At 42.1% G+C, this 17674-nt stretch overlaps 1 long non-coding RNA gene across 1 annotated transcript; it reads left to right on the forward strand.

Moving 5' to 3' along the window:
- The first annotated feature begins 7871 nt into the window (after nucleotides 1-7871).
- Nucleotides 7872-17491, forward strand: LOC121660035. Its single transcript, XR_006014532.1, has 4 exons — nucleotides 7872-8088; nucleotides 10591-10877; nucleotides 13136-13243; nucleotides 16022-17491. It is a non-coding gene; the product is annotated as an uncharacterized LOC121660035 (long non-coding RNA).
- Nucleotides 17492-17674: the final 183 nt, after the last annotated feature.

Genomic DNA, 17674 nt, shown 5'->3' on the forward strand with positions numbered 1-17674 from the left:
GCAGATCAACTGTGACATATCCATATTCCCTCTGAGCAGTGCCTTGCTTCCCAAAATCTTCCTGGACACCAGTGGATGTCCTTGTTATGTCTGGCAGTAGCTACCAAACTGTGATTTACCAGCCCAGTGAGATTCTGGCAGTTCCAACAGGGCAACTAGCCTGACAAAAATACAATTGTTCATATAATTTATATGGTTGCAAGCCCAACAGGAGCAGGATAAAATGAAGGAAAATTTGGGAAAGAAATCTAGGGTAAAAGCTAAATAGCTGCGAACACAAACATCACAATCTGGCTCTTGATCATAAACAATGTTGTTGAATGCCATAGGACTGTTGCAGATGTTTTGTGATGCAAAAGAGAGAGGCAATCCTTGGCATTTGATGATCACCTGTGCATGCCAGGATGCTTCATTCGTAAAAACATTAACTTTGCACCCCAGTGGCTATCTGCACATACCATTTCAGCTCTGTTGTAGAAATTGTGCCAGTAGCTTGTATGGGCAAATGGAAATTATTATGCCTTGGCTTTATTCAGCTACAATGTCATGAAGGATTTTTCTTTATAAGACTTCATCCTACTTACACCATGTGTTCCCGAATCATCCTACTTGTTTGGCTGTTTCAAAAGAACCACTTTACAAGCTTATCCTTGTGGTTGCTAAATGATACAATAAAAGTTCAGTTCAAATGCAGAGCTAATTCCACAACATTTCATTTCTTCTAGTTTATTGTTTCATCATGTTTATTAAATGTTTAAGAGGTCAGTGTCTTGTAATACCCAAAGAATGGAAGTCAGTTAAGATCCACATCTAAAACTAATAAACTTGTCAAAACCTATAGGGTCTGAAAATAAACATCAGGTTCTTTTGTGATAATAACTCCATCTTTACAGAAATCTGCACTTCATAAAACTGGAATTGAATTGTTAGATTCATGCATCTGATTCCTGTGAACAAGGGTGCTGGGTGCTCAGGAGACTGGCTGGGGGAATGGGCTAGGGCATGCAAAGCCACCTAGTTCTCCATCAGAAAACTTAGTGTGGGTGACAAAAGGCCATATGGAGGTATTGAGGGAAAAGCTGTCCTGAGTATTTAGATCAGTGAAGTGCCACACTTGTGAATACCAATTCTAGAAAGTCAAAATTTTCTAGGTCATTCAGCTCAGAAGTTGGAGGATGAGCAGTGAAAGTCTGAAACTCTGGTTCCTTCCTCCTTTGAGGTGTTTCCCCACCTTTGGGCTGCTCAATGACGCAGAGTAGGCTGGAGAAATTATTGCCACATGCTCATAGCGTTCACTCTCTTTGGCTGCACTGGTCTTGCTTTATGCTGCTCTGGCACCACAGAGCAGCCCTCAGTGCCCTCACCTTGGGTATTACAGCAGCAAGAGGCAGGCAGAAGCCACCGTGAGCCCCTGTGCTGATCTCTTGTAGCCCATTCCCAGTGGTTTTTGTGATTCAAGTTCTCAAGGTTAGAGTCCACCTGGATGCTCAACCAGACTTCAAGAGTCAGGCAGAAGCCAGGACAGAGGAAGGATCTCACTGCAAATTGTACCTTATGGTCTGATGAAAGTCGAAAATGAGTAAAGGAACAGGAGGGAACTTGAAAGGGTGAAGAGCCTGGACTTGCAGGTTATTTTCCTCAGTGTGGATGTTGCATGAAAGAACTGTGGCAAGAGCCTCTGAAAGCACATTTGAAATGCTGACACCCCAGGCAACAGGTTGGACACATGGTTGTCCTGACCTCAGCTAAGGTACATGGAAAAGATTTCCAGCTTCATAATGCATGTCCTTCCATTTGATCAAATGACATAAGGCTGTGTTTTGGGAGGTTATCTAAATTTGTTTGTGGCCATCAGAATGTGAAAGGAATGCAGATGGAAGGTTGATTTGTTTTGGGTTTGTTTGTTTGTTTTGTTTTTTTACTACAAGAGAAGTGAGGTCTAGTGGAAACTATTTACTCCGAAGTGGAAGCTTTCGTAGCTCCAGACATGTAGGTGCCTAAGTAGACCTTGCTTCCTTGCTCAGGCAATGGATACTATGTCAAACTGACCTGGAGGATTAAACAGTATTTTGTTTAGGGGTACTGCTATGAGAATTTCCAGCGTGGAAATCAAAGGTGTCTTTGGCTTAAAGAGAAAGAAAACTAAGGATTAAGTGTTAGCAGCCTTACTTTTTTTACTAATGAGGACTTAACTGGTTAACTGTGGTGTTAACCCCATGACACTACAAACTGTAGGAGACACTGAAAAGTAAAAATGAGGAAATACAGAAATGAGAACTTTAACTGTCAAATGAAGATGGGTTTATAGTATTCATGCAGACAATATAGAAAAGTGGCAGTATTTGCCTTTTGTATAGGTCCTGTTGAAATAATTAGTGCTAAAGAGATGAAGCTTTGGAGAGTCCTGATATGCCATGAAATATTCATTTCTAGTAAGTCATTTAAATTAGAAGCATTGAAAAGAGGAATTATTCCAAGACTTCTCACAGTCTGTTGAACTGTTAGATGGGAATAAGGAGGGGGAGTGGGGAAGGAAAAGTTGTTTTGGTTTTGCTTTCTTTTGTAACTCAAAGCCTGAGCTGTAGTTTACCACTATTATTGATGAATCCCTTGCTATTTCACTCATGTAGTCACACGATGCTGACCAAAGCTAGGAAGGAAATGTTTGAAACATGTACCTAAGCCCCTTCTCCTGTTTCAGCAATTTGTATTGTGGGATCTAGAGTAATACCAACCAGGAAAACTGCCCAAGGTGTTGGTTAACACTTTGTGGAAGATTTATTACCACCCAAAACATGAGAAATTCTTCTCAGTTGACTGACATTATAGTAGTAGTGAGATCTCAATAGGAAAAAAAAGCATGTACTGTGGCAATGTTTGAAAAAATTCCCATTGCACTACTGTGTTGCCAGCCAATGTCATCCACATCTGCTTGGTAGTAAAAAAGATTTTCAGCATTTCTTCTTACTGAAATGAAACATTTTATATATATATATTTCATTTTAAATTATATCACATACATTTAGTTCTACTTCGAAAACAAGGTTCACACCACTTGTAGTTTGGCTTCACTTCCTATCACTCAATTCTCTCTTTTTTCAATCATCTTTACGCAGAAACTCCACTACGCCAACCAATTTTAAGCAGGATGCCTTAGATTAAATGGGCCCAAGCTTATGCAGCAGAGAATAAAGTGCATAATGCTACAGCTTTAAAGGAAATGCCATCAGAGGAGTTTCACCCACAGACTGGGAGTCTGGAGTCTGACCTACCATGTGAGCTGAGCTCACAGGAACTGCGAGTTCATCACAGTTAGTGCTTTGCCCATGAGACTACAACAAGCCAGGAGAACAGTCAGGTGGTCACTGGAGACCTTTCCATCATGAGCAAATGGAAAACTACTGAGGCAGGGACATCTTCTGTCCTTGACCTGTGTTTCCAGCTGTCTGTTACCAATAATAATTCTTACTTGTTTGGGTTGGGACTGTGTTATCCTTGGTGCAGTACAAAGACTCAAGTGATTTTTTTTTCCTGCTTGAAAGGCGTTTGCCTGTGGACACTGGCAGCAGACTGGTCTCTGTTTTATTCTCTTGATAAATCTACAAGAGAGCCAGAGATGCTGGATTTCTGTCTGCAGAGTACCACTGCAATGCTGAACTCTGGTGGGACCACGTTCAACCACAGGACAGATCCCTAAGGTTAAGTGGACCCTCCTTAACCCAGAGGTCACAACTTTGTAGCCATCCAACAGGGTTCCACAATCATTCATCAAAAGTGCTCATAGTTTAAGAGGTAGTGCTTCAAACTCATTAGATACCCATCAGTGTTAAGATGAATCTTCAACTAGACTGGAAAAAGACACTGAGCAAAGTCCTTCTATTTGGAAACAATCTTTTTTCTAGAAAACAGTAAGTTTTACCCTCTCTCACCTTCCCTGCATATCAATTCTTCAAATGGCTGAGCAGCCCATAACAGAGTTATTTCCTTATTTCTATCTATGAGCATTCATTTATCATGAGTTGTATCATCTGTTGTATCACACAGATTGTCAGCTGTCTTTGGGCCCTTCTATTCCAGCTCTGAACAACATTGAGCATGACAGATTCAGGGACTCCAGAAATAGGGAAGAATAATGTCTGTAGAGAACTCTACTAGCTTCTGAACTGTAGCTCTTGGAAGTGTGGACAGAAATCCAAATTCATATTATTTTACCACAGTTTTCCCCATTCACAGGGTCAGTAAAATGAAACCTGTCCCTCCAAAGTTGTTGCAGTGCTGAGCCAGTTGCCCTCTCAGTAATGCTCCTGAGAAGAATGGGCACAAAATGAGTCTTTTGGGGTGTCACTCCTCATGGGCAGAATAAAAAACTGCCAACAGATTCCTAAATGTACCATTGTTTAGGAAAGACATGTTACCAACAGCTCCATGCAAATGTCTGCCAACTTGTTTTTGCAGACTAAGTATTGCACGTGTGCATATTAAACATCATTTTTCTCCTGAACAGCCTTAAGTACTTCATGAATAATATAAAAGAACAAATAACACTTTTAAAGCAAACTTGGTGCTCTGTCACCCCTTTGTCCTCATAGTATACAGTTATTATAAACATAAAAGTGTGACAAAGTAAAAAATAATTAAAACCCCCTACATAGATGTCACTCTGTACTTTATTAAAATTAGTACCTATAGCATAAGCAAATGGAGAGCAACTTTTTCAAATTAACTATAAAGGTGATGAAACCTTTATTTTCATACAGGTTTTGGATTGTTAATTTTGGGAGCACACCTTTTAGATGCAATTATAAGGCTCATCTGGTTTTATAGCAAATAAATAATTACTGTGTGCAAATCTAACCCCAGTGGTGTTTGCATGGTGTTATGTTCTGCTGGACACACAGTTCTGTGTACTCAGTGGCCCTCTTGTACATATCAGATGTTGTCAACATTTTGGCATGGAATTCACTCAGTGCCACTTTCTGGATCTGTGCTCATGGCCCCGAGGTGCCACATTGCTCCTGTGGGCAGAGTGAGCAGACAGTTGCATCATCTTGCTCTTGCACCTGTTCTGGAGGTATTTATTTTCCTCTGCCTCTTCTGTTGCTATATTGATGCTCAGACAGAAAAGGGAGATGGAGTGATTTAACAGTAATGCAAGAGTATTTTACAACATGTGAGTATAAAAGCACTAGTTTTAATGAGTATGTCTGGAATTATTAAAATGCATAGCAGCAGAGACACAAAAGAACAAGTTATTTGTTTTTATTATAACTGGCAATTTACTAAGAAGCAGATTGTTGTTAATGAAACTACTCATATGGGTAAAATAGGCAGGAGTTGGCTCTACAGCTCTCTAAGGCTGAAATTTAATCACTTTGGTTAATTTGGTATTTATCCAGAATATTTTATTACCTTATTGTCCTTCACAAGTAACTCAGTGTGTACATTTCTCTGCTCCCCCTTTTCTGATTCTATGATTGTAGAACCTGAAGGTATCAATTTAAATAATTCAGCAGATGCTGCTGTCTGTAACCATAACTTCATACAGGATCTTGGATACTTTTTCTAAAAAGATTGTCAGAACAAGTCTTCTCTCCTGGATGCTCTCTTAAACCACAGTCATGGTGTGCCACCCAGAGTTGGGATGGCAGAGCCTGGGCACAGAGTAGCTTTGGAGAGAAGATTAGGTCCCTTCCTGTCAAGTATCCCATTTTTCCCTAGAGATGAGTGACTTTAAATACAGCTTAAAAATAAATGCATCTTCCCATGAAAAAACACAGGGAAGAAAACAAGATCTCCAGTAGCTACATAGATACAATGTGTGGGGGAAAATTGATGCCTAATATGGTGCAAATGATTACCCATGCATGTTTTATTTAGCTATGACTCACTTCTAAACAGATCATTCCTCATCCCGCAAGGGACAGAGTAGAGAGAGGGATAAAGAATGTCAACCCAGCCCCAGCTTATCTTGCTGGCAACACAAGAAGGCTTCCTTAAAATGTCCATTTTCCCTCTTCTGTGGTGACTTCTACTGGGACCAACATTCCATGTCCCCCTCTGCACACGATAACACTCTGCATTTCCATGTGCCCAACAGTATTTTTAGCACACATTACAATTCCCTAGATGGGAAGCAAAACCACAATGCTGTATCTCAGTCCAATGGTATCACTTCAGGCCACAGCCATGAGCTGGTACTTAAGTCATACATCCTTAATTATATCAGATACATACTGGGATCACATTCTGTGCCCTGGAAGGTTGCTGTGGCATGTCATGTGTCAAATCACACCACGAGCAAAAAATATTCACTGCACCTTTTTCGGGCAGTTCTTGCAAAATACAACCTGCATGCACATTCCTCTTCTGTGCATGTGTAGGCAGCCAGACACCAGCGGTGAACTTGGGCTCTGAATCCCAGGGGTGCCCTGTTGGAGTCTCTCCCAGGGGTTGATTTAGTCGCCCTTTCCTGCACAGCACTTACTTCAGTGTGGTGAGTTCCAGCCTTGGAGCTGGTGCCCAACCTTCAGTCTGAGCCACTGCTGAGCCCAGACCCCGCTCCTGGCCCTCACCGTCTTTTCACAGATGATGTACCAACCTTTCTGAGTTTTTCCTGGGTTTAAGCACAACCAGCGCCCCACATGACCACAAAATATGCTCCTGCAAACACAGGGGAAGGTAGGATGCCAGCAGGTAGCTGTAGGGTGGAAAAGGGTGGACAGTTTCTTTCAAACCAGAACAGAAAGCATTCATGAAACTCCAGGTATTACTGACTATCAACAGCACGAGCAACCCACCAAAAATATCCACCTTCCATTTGTCTCACTTGAAGATAGGTACAGAGGAAACTCTTGAGAGATAGAAATCTCTGGCATAAACCATGATGTTTCCTGAGGGGAAACATTGCAATGAGACCTGATGTTCATGGAGGCTTAAGAGACACAAAAAGCATCTAGACAAAGCATGTTCCATGCATTCTTCTGCCTGTATATTTCTGGGTCGTCTCATTTTTATGCCCACTAGGGAAAAATACAATCTCTAAATTTTTATATCTATTTTTTCAAAACCAAACCCTTGTGGGTTTGGGGCTTTTTATTTTTTTAATCTGTAAAATTATTTTAACATTTTGAAATTACTAAAAAAATTCAGAATTTTACCACACTAAGGGTTATAGGATTTTTAACAAGCATGATTTGGTTCAACCTCCATGTTTTTAGAGTTAAGAATATGGACCCTGAGTTTTCTGTAAATAAGCTTTTAGAGAAATAATTCACAGAGTACACAATGACCAGAAAACATGTTTGCTATTTCACAGGGGCAGCTGTAGCGGGAGGAGAAGAGACTTCTGACCAGGTTCCTACCAAATGACGGCATGAGATATGTGACCTTCCTAATAAAATTCTGGAGCATCTGTTTAAGAGTAAGCTCCCACTGGCATGATTTCAAATCCTGACCAGAAACTAGTTCTCATCCACAGCTGTCTAAAGCCCAAATAAATTAGCTCAGGTTTTTCACATTGCTTCATTCTGAGAGGAGAGACTAAAATGTTTACATATCGTGAGTATTGCAGGTGTGCAAATCTTGGCCACTAAATAGAGCTTGATATGGTTTCATCTATTATTTTGATACAGCTGAACATTTTATGGAGTAGATTTTAGAAGAGAAATTACTGCTGAAGACCTCCAAAAAGAGGTATAGCCAGTGAGTGTTGAAATTCTATCATTTCTCAGAGAAAATAAAATTACTGAGTATTGAATATGTACTATGTATGAGCAAATGTTTCAAGCTTATAATCTTGTGACAGGTCTTTATTCATATTTGGATCTTGTTTGATGCAGTGGAATGAAAGGGTCTAAATTTAAAAACATTTTTCTGCAACCATTGTGACAACTTCTCTTTGTTTTTTAAATAGATGGGGGATGCCTCCCCAAGAAGAGTAGAATAAAGAAGTCATGCACACTAGCTTGTACTGGCACAAGTGCTTTTACGAAGAGTAAATTGCTCACTGGAAAAAAATACAGCTATGAATTTGAAGGTTGTGTTAAATGACTAAGTTCAGCTGAAACCTAATCACAGTCCTTGCAACCTGTAAGTATTCTTAAAACTGACAAAATTAACAAAAACCTACATATCATAATATGAGAGGTTTTTATATATCAACATGATTGCAAATAATTGGATATTGCCTCCACTTGTTACAAATGGAAACTCGTGCTGCAGATGGATCTCTGACTGCAAGACCTCTGACTAGACAGGCCCTCCCTGGCTTTACCTTCCCCATCCTGTCTTTCAGGGTACTTAAAAGGAAAGAGGACAGGGTGTATGTCATGTTTACATTGACCTGCCATCTCCTGAAGCTGTTGGCAGGACATTCTGCAAGAAAGCTCCTGTGTTTCACAATCTCCTAGTTTTGTTTTCTAGTCTACCAGAGCTTAGTTTATGGCAGAGGGCATTCTCTGGCTGCACAAAATAGAGCAAAGGAGTCCACTTGTGGTTATATATATTTGGGTTGATTTGCTCTATGAGGGGCAGTTTGTTACCACTCAGTGCTGTAGATCACTGAACATAAGTGATCCATACTACTACAAGTTTTCTGAGTCATTAATGCCTTAGACTTTAATGCACATACTCAATAAATACCATAGTGGAGGTAGAGCTGTACCCTGCAATGATTCCTGGAGGAGGAGGTTTCAGTGATCCCTGAAAGAAGGTCCTTCCTTGTCTAAATGGGATTGTTAGAAAACCTTCCCAGTGCTGGGGATTTTGCCTGCCTTTTCACTGTGCTATCAAGCAATATGTTAGCATTTTGGGTAGCATTTCAGATGTTTTCCCAATTATTTTTCTTTATGGTGACTCCATGAGGACAGTTCTGCTTCACCAAAAATTACCATTATTTACACCTGTTTCCAGGGCACACCATCTTTGGATTACCACTCTAATGTGATTACTTACCTTCTTATTCCTCACTGTTCAGGACTGTAATGCTGGAGAAGGGAGTAATGCCGGAGGAAGGTGACAGAGTAAGATTTTGTATAGTTAAAAGAGAGAGAAAACTAAAGGATCTGCAACCACTGCATAAATAAGCCACTTGACACCTTTAAAAGCTTCAACTTACTCTATTTTTGGAATAAATCTAGCATCTGTGCTGACAGCTTACATGCGAAGTTTCAGCTTGATGCAAATTTGAGAAATCCTGAACAAAAACTGCTAAATCTCAGGAGCGTATAAACACTACCTGATCCTAACTGACATTCAAAACAGACACTAGCTAAGCTGCAGTATTTATATAGTACACTACTTCATACTCTGAAAGATTAGTTTCTATCTTCTTTAGGCTTGTTTTACCCAGTGTACAATTAGGTCACCTGAAAGGTTATTATAAATAGAACTACTTGGATAAACACAAATGATGTTATAATTTGTCACCACTGTCTTGGGAAGGAGCCTGTGCTCCTGCAATGCTCTCCAGCAAATCAGGCACCTTTATACCCAGTAACAGTAAATTCTGCACTATCAACTGAAAATGTAGGAGACTGTGTGTATTGGGTTGACCCTGGCTGGGTGCCAGACACCCACCAAAGCCTCTCTATGACTCCTCTCCACAGCTGGACAGGGGAGAAAAAATATAACAAAGGGTTCCTGGGTCGAGAGAAGGACAGAGAGAGATCACTCACCAAACACCATCATGGGCAAAACAGATGCAAATTAGAGATACTAACTGAATTTATTACTAACAGAACCACAGCAGGATAATGAGAAATAAAACACGACCTGCAAAACACCTTCCCCCAGCTCTACCTCCTCCCCAGTGGTGGAGCAGGGCAATCAGAGAATGGGCGTTATGGTCAGTTCATCACATTATTTCTGCTGCTTCTCAGGGAGAGGAGTCCTTCCCTTGCTCCAGCGTGTTTTCAAGAATCATTATAATTTATACAGGGAACTGGTCCAGCTGTTTGTTTTATTATCTCTTATTTATATTAGAATAGTGTTTTGTAACTCCAGGATTCTCTACTGCCTTACTGTGTGTCTCAGGAACTTCACTGAAGATGAAGGTATTTGTAAAAAAAAAGCCATTAAAATATTTATTTTTTTTAAGGAGAACAAGTGCAGGAAAAATTTAAAGGGAAAAAATTTCTTAAAAGATAATTTGGGAGAAAGTCAGATATATGAACCCTATTATCTAGGCCAGTTCTTTGCTTTTATAAAGTTTCTGCCCCTAGAGTCAAGCACTGTGGTGGAGTTTTTTTAATACAGGGATACTGTGTGGGGTAAGGACAGAAGATGGGATTATTAACCACTTGGTGCACTGCACATTTCCTCTGGAGGGGAGAGAAACAAAACAGCATTAATTGTTCATTTATTAAGTAAATTTAGTCACCATTACATTAGTTGTGTTTGCATCACTCCTTTTATCCCACACAAACTGTGGAGTTTTTGTGCTATTTTGTTGGACAAGGAGGTTTTACTAGAATAGACACTGTTTAGGAAGGAACAAGTTTTGAGTATGATTATTTATGTAAAAGAAGCTAGACAATATCCATAAAATACATCTTGATCTTATTCACTTACATTTGTGCTTTTTTTTTAAAGGCCCTTGGTGAATGCACTTCTGCAACATGCACTGAGTGCTGTCTGTAGCCACGTGCCAGTGGTGCCGGGTGTTTGAGTGGCATCCACATTGCACAGTAGAGGGATGCCCTTGGCACTCACCCATAAGCAATTCTTGTGCTTCTGTAAAATCATGAGTTGTGTCACTTGCTGCCTCTGCTGGCACACAGGGAGCTTCTTGTGTCTGAGCTGACATTGACTGAAGAAATGTCCTGAAGCTGCTGCCTTCCCTCAAATCTGCTGTGAAACCTCAGGTGTACTCCTCAGAGGTATGAACATTTCAGTCTGTATGTGTGATGGGCCTATAGTGACACTACAGAACAGCTGGGGTCTTGTTGGGAGTTCTCTCCCTGCTGTGATTTTGGTCTGTGGCTGCCATAGCACTGCATGGTGTTCCTTGTCTCTACTTTCATAGCTACTCCAGGCAAGTTGCTGAAAAGCAGCCAGTGGGCCTATAGTAGTGCCTAATGGGAAATTTGCAACTGAAAGCAGTGGGGGAAAGTTAAGAAAATCTTGTGAAAGAGTTGGGTTTGAAACTGATGGTGTTTACAGGAGACAGGAGAGAGAGCCCTCGTATACTTTTAGAAACAACTGGCTTTCTCACACAGCTTGCCCTGAGCAGGGAAGATGGGAAAGTAAAGCAGCCATTGAAGAGGGAAGGCTGAGCCTAGGAAAGCCAGGCTGACATAGCACCCAATGGGTTCTGCTTGGCCAGGTGCTGAGCTGGGGCACATCAGTGCCTGTGCTACAATTCTGCAGGTGGATCCAAACAGAGTCCAGCAGCACATGAGGGATCAGATTTTGGGAGGACTGTCCTCAGGGCTTGCTCTGCTGCAGGAACAGCACCACTGACACTTACAGAGGCCCCCATTCACTTGGGGTTCCCCTAGGTTTGTAACCATAGTTGACAAGCAGAGGTGATTTATCTTACAGACCAGCCTGAGAAGCATGGCAGGAAGATTGCAGATTCATTGGCAAGGACTGCACCATTCAGTGGGAGGGCAGAATCTGCCCCAGCCCTCTGATTCTAGCTACCATCATGTGTGCCAGAGGCCTTTCTTCCTTAGGAGATTCAAGACCTCCACAAATTTAGACATCTCTCCTGTTTGTAGAAGTTAGCCATTAATAGGAAAGGCAATTAGAGTTAGCTAACCAAATACTTGAAGAAGCAGGCACTGTATGCATCCCACTTAGACATTACAAAGGAAATACCACATGATGCATTAAAAATGTGAAATTCTTGACAGTCTGCAAGCATCCAGCTCTTAATCCTGCCCAAACCAACATATGGGGTTAATATCGTCTATGCCAATTGCCCTAACGGTTTCAAGGATACTCATGCAAATCACTGTGTACGTGATCTTATCCCATATTTATTTTCATTAAAGCTCGAAATCTAGGTATTTCTACCACGCCAAACATGTCTGTGAGCTAATAAGTAATTTCCAAACGCCAGGAACCCGGAGCGCGATGCTTGCTCAGCGAGGCCAGCCCCCTTCCCTGGAAAAGCCGCTGTGCCGGCGCTGGAGGGAGCTGCAGCCCCGGCTACTGCCGCCTCCACCGGCACCCTCCGTTCGCTCCCCAGCACCCTCTGTTCCTCCAGTTCCTCCTAGCTAAAGAGGATGAGCATATTGAAATTATTTAAATTGTATCTCTCGCTGTCACTTCAGTTCAAGAACGCTGTCTTTTTAAGAAATCGGACTTGATTGTTAATGACTAAGTAAGCGGATATTTGCAAAGCCATGCTAAGCAAATGTTAATTCTAACAGTATTTTACCATTTTAGAGGTCACATGACAAAAGGTACAGAAGCTACTTTCTGAATTAAGCATTATTACTGCTTCCTCATTTGAAACTTCTGTAGCATGGCATGTTTGTTTCTTATTTCCAATTTGAAGAGAAATCGGATAAAATTCTGTGCCTAATATCTGCCTCTATCTCATTTAAAAATAAATTCCAGATCAGACATGACAAAGGTAGTGAGTTATCTCCCGACCTTAATGTCTGTCCCTTGCTATACCTTGAGGAAGGCTATGCTACTGTTATATTCTGTACAAGTGAAATTAACTGAAATTTAGATTGAATAACCAACACCAGCTTTCTGGATAGAAGAAATGGAAACCTTAGTGAAGTTGAGAGCTCACTAAGTGAATGCTCTTCATTTGGTGAGTTTTTCTCTCTCCATATCTTTCTTCCAGTGTTTGCATAAACTGCGTTAACACAGATAAGCTCACTCTGAAAAAGCCATTGCATTTCTAAAACAGAGGCTAATGATTTCTTTCAACCCAAAGACCCTGTTCGATGGCAGGAGGTAATATAATATTCACCTTATTCAGGCAGACAAAAATGAGTTAATAACTAACCTAGAAGATCATGTATAGCTTAGGTGCCAGAGCGCCTAAGCCTTTTTCAGTTGGCTGGTACAGCTGTTGTACTGCACCAGTCAGTGATGACAAGGAACCCAAAGTGAAAGCATAATGATGCAGACAAGACAGAACTTCTGATTACCTCTTTCTTCTCTGTACTAGGAATGCCCAAGCTGGATGCATCCCATCTGGTGATGTACCTTCAATCAAAAGTTTACCATTTGCCAAAGAGAAAGATATAATTGTCTGCCAAGACAAACCAACTTGCATGTAAGTGCCTCAGAAGATTATCTGAGTTCTTTGCACCATTTTTTTATAAATATTTATAAACTTTTTTTTAAAGGAGACTTTTCAAGTACTGGAGGATGGCCAAAGGGTAAGCGAGAGCTATTCATTAGTTCATCTAATGTTAGTCACAAGGGAAATAACGTGGACTTAGCTCAGGAGGGTTTGAGTGCACCTTGCATATGTGCTTCTGGAATAGAAGGAGCTTTTCTCTCTTGCAAATGAAGGCACATGATGACTAGAAGAGTCAGCCAAGCTCAAGGCTGACGCATTTTCAAATTTGCAGCAAGAATAATAAATCTAAATGGACTAGCTCATTAGCAATGGCAGATGGATTCACAATCATTTGGACTCTTTTGGACAAAATTCTTTAAATGTATACCTTAGTCCAACTTCATGGGAAACAGGTGGCTGCAAATAGCAGAGGTTGGACAAGACTGGGGTCATCCCTTACAAACTCTGAGGTTGTGCACTCTCCGAACAGTCATGACTTGTGAGCAGACACGAACTTTCATCTTCCCTAAAGGATGATGTGGGCAGGTGGCACAGGAGGGTACCACAGGGAGTTAGCAGGCCAGGGAGTCCAGAAGCTACGCTGTCTCTAATTTTTGTGATTCACATGGCAAGTATGGTGAGCTCTCCAACTGAGTCGGTGGAGTAATAGGTGGATTTTGGTGGCATCTTGTCTGAGTTCTGCTAAAAGGTCACTGAGAAAGATGGTTCTTTGTAAAACATTTCCATTTCAATGAATCAGGTCTTTCTGTTGAAACAGAATGTTTTGCTGAAAACCTGTTGTGTTGGAAAACTCCCAACCGTTTCTTTCTCTCCTACTCCCATAGAGAGGAAATGGGCTGTCTCCAGCCTTTGCTTCCTCTTTTAATGTTTCAGCCATTCTGTGCTTCCCCTTATGCCCACTCAGGGTCCATCTCACAAAGCACACACCTGTTAAATGGCCCACGTATTTTGTACTGGGAAGTGTATGAGACCTTCAAAAGGTATGAAGAGAAAGAAGGAGTACTACTCCATAAGAGAGACACAGTACAGATGTGTGATGGGAGTACCTCAGCAACTGAATGGGAAAATTCAGCCTACCTTTCCTGAAGGTCACGCATTGCTTCGATTCCTGAAATACCAGTTTGCACTGGAGATGTTTGGCACCATTTGACTGCAAACACTAGTAAACCATTTGAGGACCAGGGAAAACCCTGTAACAGCCCAAACCTATCCCCTAACATTACTGAATTAAACCAGGGGCGATTTGGCTATAGCTGAATTTGACTTCTGACTGCAGAGAAACATGTGAGATCCAACCAATATTTGCCATGATGATACTAGGCAGGGAATTTAGCCCTTTTTATTTTTTACATTTGTGTATCACTCCCAAATGCCAGTCTCTGTGAGTGTATCTATTACTTGTAAGCATTTACTAATCATTTGTGAACAAATGTTAGCATTTGGTTTGGTTCCATCTGTCATTCCTAGCAGCGGTCTGTGCCTGGCCACGTCATTGCACAGAGATGTGCCAATGACTTTTCCCCTTCTGACAACTCAAACTCCTTGGATAGAAAAGATATATTTGTGAAGCTTTTTAAAATAAGGTGTCAAGAAGGTCTTATTCCAGTTGAAAGGGTCAACATCCTGCTAAGGCAGGACTGTTCTTCCATGAATACGAGAAAATCATCCTGCTGTGTTCCCCACACAGTTATTCAAGGGTATTATTGCAGTGTGCATATGTTTATCAGAGCCAGCAGTGTGGTGTGCCAGCAGGGGGTCAAATGAGACTGCAAACTCCTCCAGGAACAGCAAGAACTGTAGACCCAGGCAGCATGTACTTGGGCATTAGCATCAGTTTTCGGTTGAAATTTACCTTTGCCCCTTTCACCAAAAGATATGGTGAAGTAGCTGGCACCATTTGATTTAAGATTTTTAAGTAGCTTAGAAGAGATGTAAAAAAAATCAAGGAAAGCGTCCCTTGAAATACAGGCATTGAGTGTGTTTGGCCCCTTGTCAAGGTTCCCAGGCTATCTGTCCAACAAATTCATGAAGTCTGTAAAATGGCAGTTGCATACTTCTGTTTAGTTTTGAAAATTGTGTATGTTGTGTATCCCACCAATCTTTACTGCTAGAATGTCTTTATCCTGTTTTCTGACTGCTCCATTGCCCACTACCCCAGTTCATCACTTTGGCAACAAATTACTACAGGGTCTACATGCATTGCCTCATTATATACAGCACTGCTGCTCCCAGCTAGCATCCATCCACAATAGAAAACTGAAAGCCAATTTAGAATGTCTTTCCCAGTTGTAGTTATACCTTTGACTGCCTTGTGGATCTATGAATGATCTTGAAGTACTTTTAGTTTCAAACCCTGGGCACCAGATGCATGCTAGCTACATTCCTTACAAGTAGGGAAATCTGTTTGCTTCTCCTTCAGTAGACGGTCATTTTGCTTTCTTACAAAAATAGGAAGAAATTTTTCTTGTGCTTATTTTCATAGTTGTCATGAGTCAAAATATTCTCCTGAATTCGTTTAGTTCAATAGAGCACTTCAAATAGCATAGGAAAGCATGGACAATAGAAGTTGATGTCTTTGATTTTGAATTAGCTTTTTGTGAGATAACCTCGGCAGAAAACTATTTCAGTGTTTCTGACACTGTCAAAAATCAGGCCTTTATAGCTCAATGAAACTGAAAAAAATATGAATTTGTTTCTATAATTGCCTTTCTACATATAATTAATTCTTTATTTCATCTCTCTTTGCAGGCTCAAGGGAGCAAATCCTTCCATGTTTCAAGCTGGCACAGCTCCACAAAAGAGTTGTGCCAATTATTTCTAGCTGGGGACTGCCACTGGGTGTAAAGCTGCTTGTACTGAAGCTGTTGAAATTACTATCATTATGTTATTTCTTGGCATGGAAAGGGAAAAGATGAATGAGTGTTTGGGGGGCTTTGTTTAAGTGAAACAGGCCACTTATTCAGGCAAACTGCTGAAAGCCACTGGGAAGTAAGCACAGTGAGGAGAGTGAACTTCTTGGAAAACCAGATCGCATATTTAATTTTGTAAGGAGACAAAGCCATTTCTTAATGAAACCTAAAAAACCTCCAGGTCTGCCAGTTTCTTCAGAAAGGAAAAGCCTTTTTGAGTGTGTTAGATTAACACTGCAGTATCCATTGTGCCTTTGCTTTTATGACTCGTACACAAATCTTTCCCACAGCTCCTACAGGAGCTACTTGCGTAGTGCCAATGCTCAGAAAAAACATCACATGGTTTCCCTCCATCTGAAAAAGAATTTTGAAGATTTGTTGCAAGTGGTCCATAATGCTATTCACACTCTGTTCCTAAAGCTGGGAGAGAAACTCTTCTTCAGACACAAAATTAGAGTGCTCAGAAGGAAACTTGTTTTGTCTGGCAGCTAGTGGTTTGAAGAACTTAAATTGGATGTAGGTTGGGGTACACAACATTGTCCCCCTCTCACGCACCAAGCTCCTGCAGCTGCACATACCCAGCCAGGTGGCAGGACAGTACCTCACAGCCAGTATGTTTTACAATCTGGTCTAGATGTTGTATTGCAACCAGTTCAACACAGCACCTCTTCTGAAGATGGTTTTTCTTCACATACTTGCAGCAAAGCTCCAGCACAGCCACGGAGCTGCACTGAGGGTCTGACAGTGGGTACCGCCTCAGGCTCTCCGAGACGGGCACAAACGGAGGGCCAGGACCCACCCCTGCACACCCCTGGCACCGCTCGGGCGTTGCCATCAGAGACAGCACCACACTCACACATTCATTCTTCGCGATACGGTGGAGTCCTTCGCAATAAGGTTTTGACTCCACGACATGGTGTAGTGGGCACGGTGTTATTTGGTCTAAGGTTGGACTTCATCATCTCGAAGGGCTTTTTCAGCTTTAAAGATTCGATGATTTTTGTGTTCTCTCGTTGGAGCGTGACCTGAAGCGGCGAGTAATGTGCCCTGGGGCGACAGGGCGGTGTGAGAGGTGCCACTGACAGCACGGCCTGGGCGGGAGGAGCACCACCCGGCGTGACGGGGGCGCGGGCATGCCTAGCGGTATCCGCCCCGAGGGCCCTTCACCCAGCTGTATATTTATAGATATATTTATGTTTACATTTATTACTCGTCTATTTCCTCGTCACCACTCTCGGGTCCCGTCAGTGCCCCACACCGGGCCCGGCACCCCTTGCCAGGGCAGCTGCGCGCGGCCAGCCCCAGCCGCAGCCCCGCGCCGGTTCCTGCGCCGCGGAGTTTCCGCCGCCGTGTCCTCCGCTCTCCCCGCGCCGCGCCCCGGTCGCCAGGCGCGTTTCCATGAGCCGCCTATAAACAGCATGGCGGCGGCGGCGGCCCCTGCTGCTGCCCGCGGTCTGTAGGTGGCGCGGCGGCCGAGGGGCTCCCGGGCAGC

This window comes from Corvus kubaryi, unplaced genomic scaffold (assembly GCF_017639235.1).
Source record: "Corvus kubaryi isolate FWS band 111438036 unplaced genomic scaffold, C.kubaryi_AGA036_p1.0 138, whole genome shotgun sequence".
NCBI classification, from domain to species: domain Eukaryota; kingdom Metazoa; phylum Chordata; class Aves; order Passeriformes; family Corvidae; genus Corvus; species Corvus kubaryi.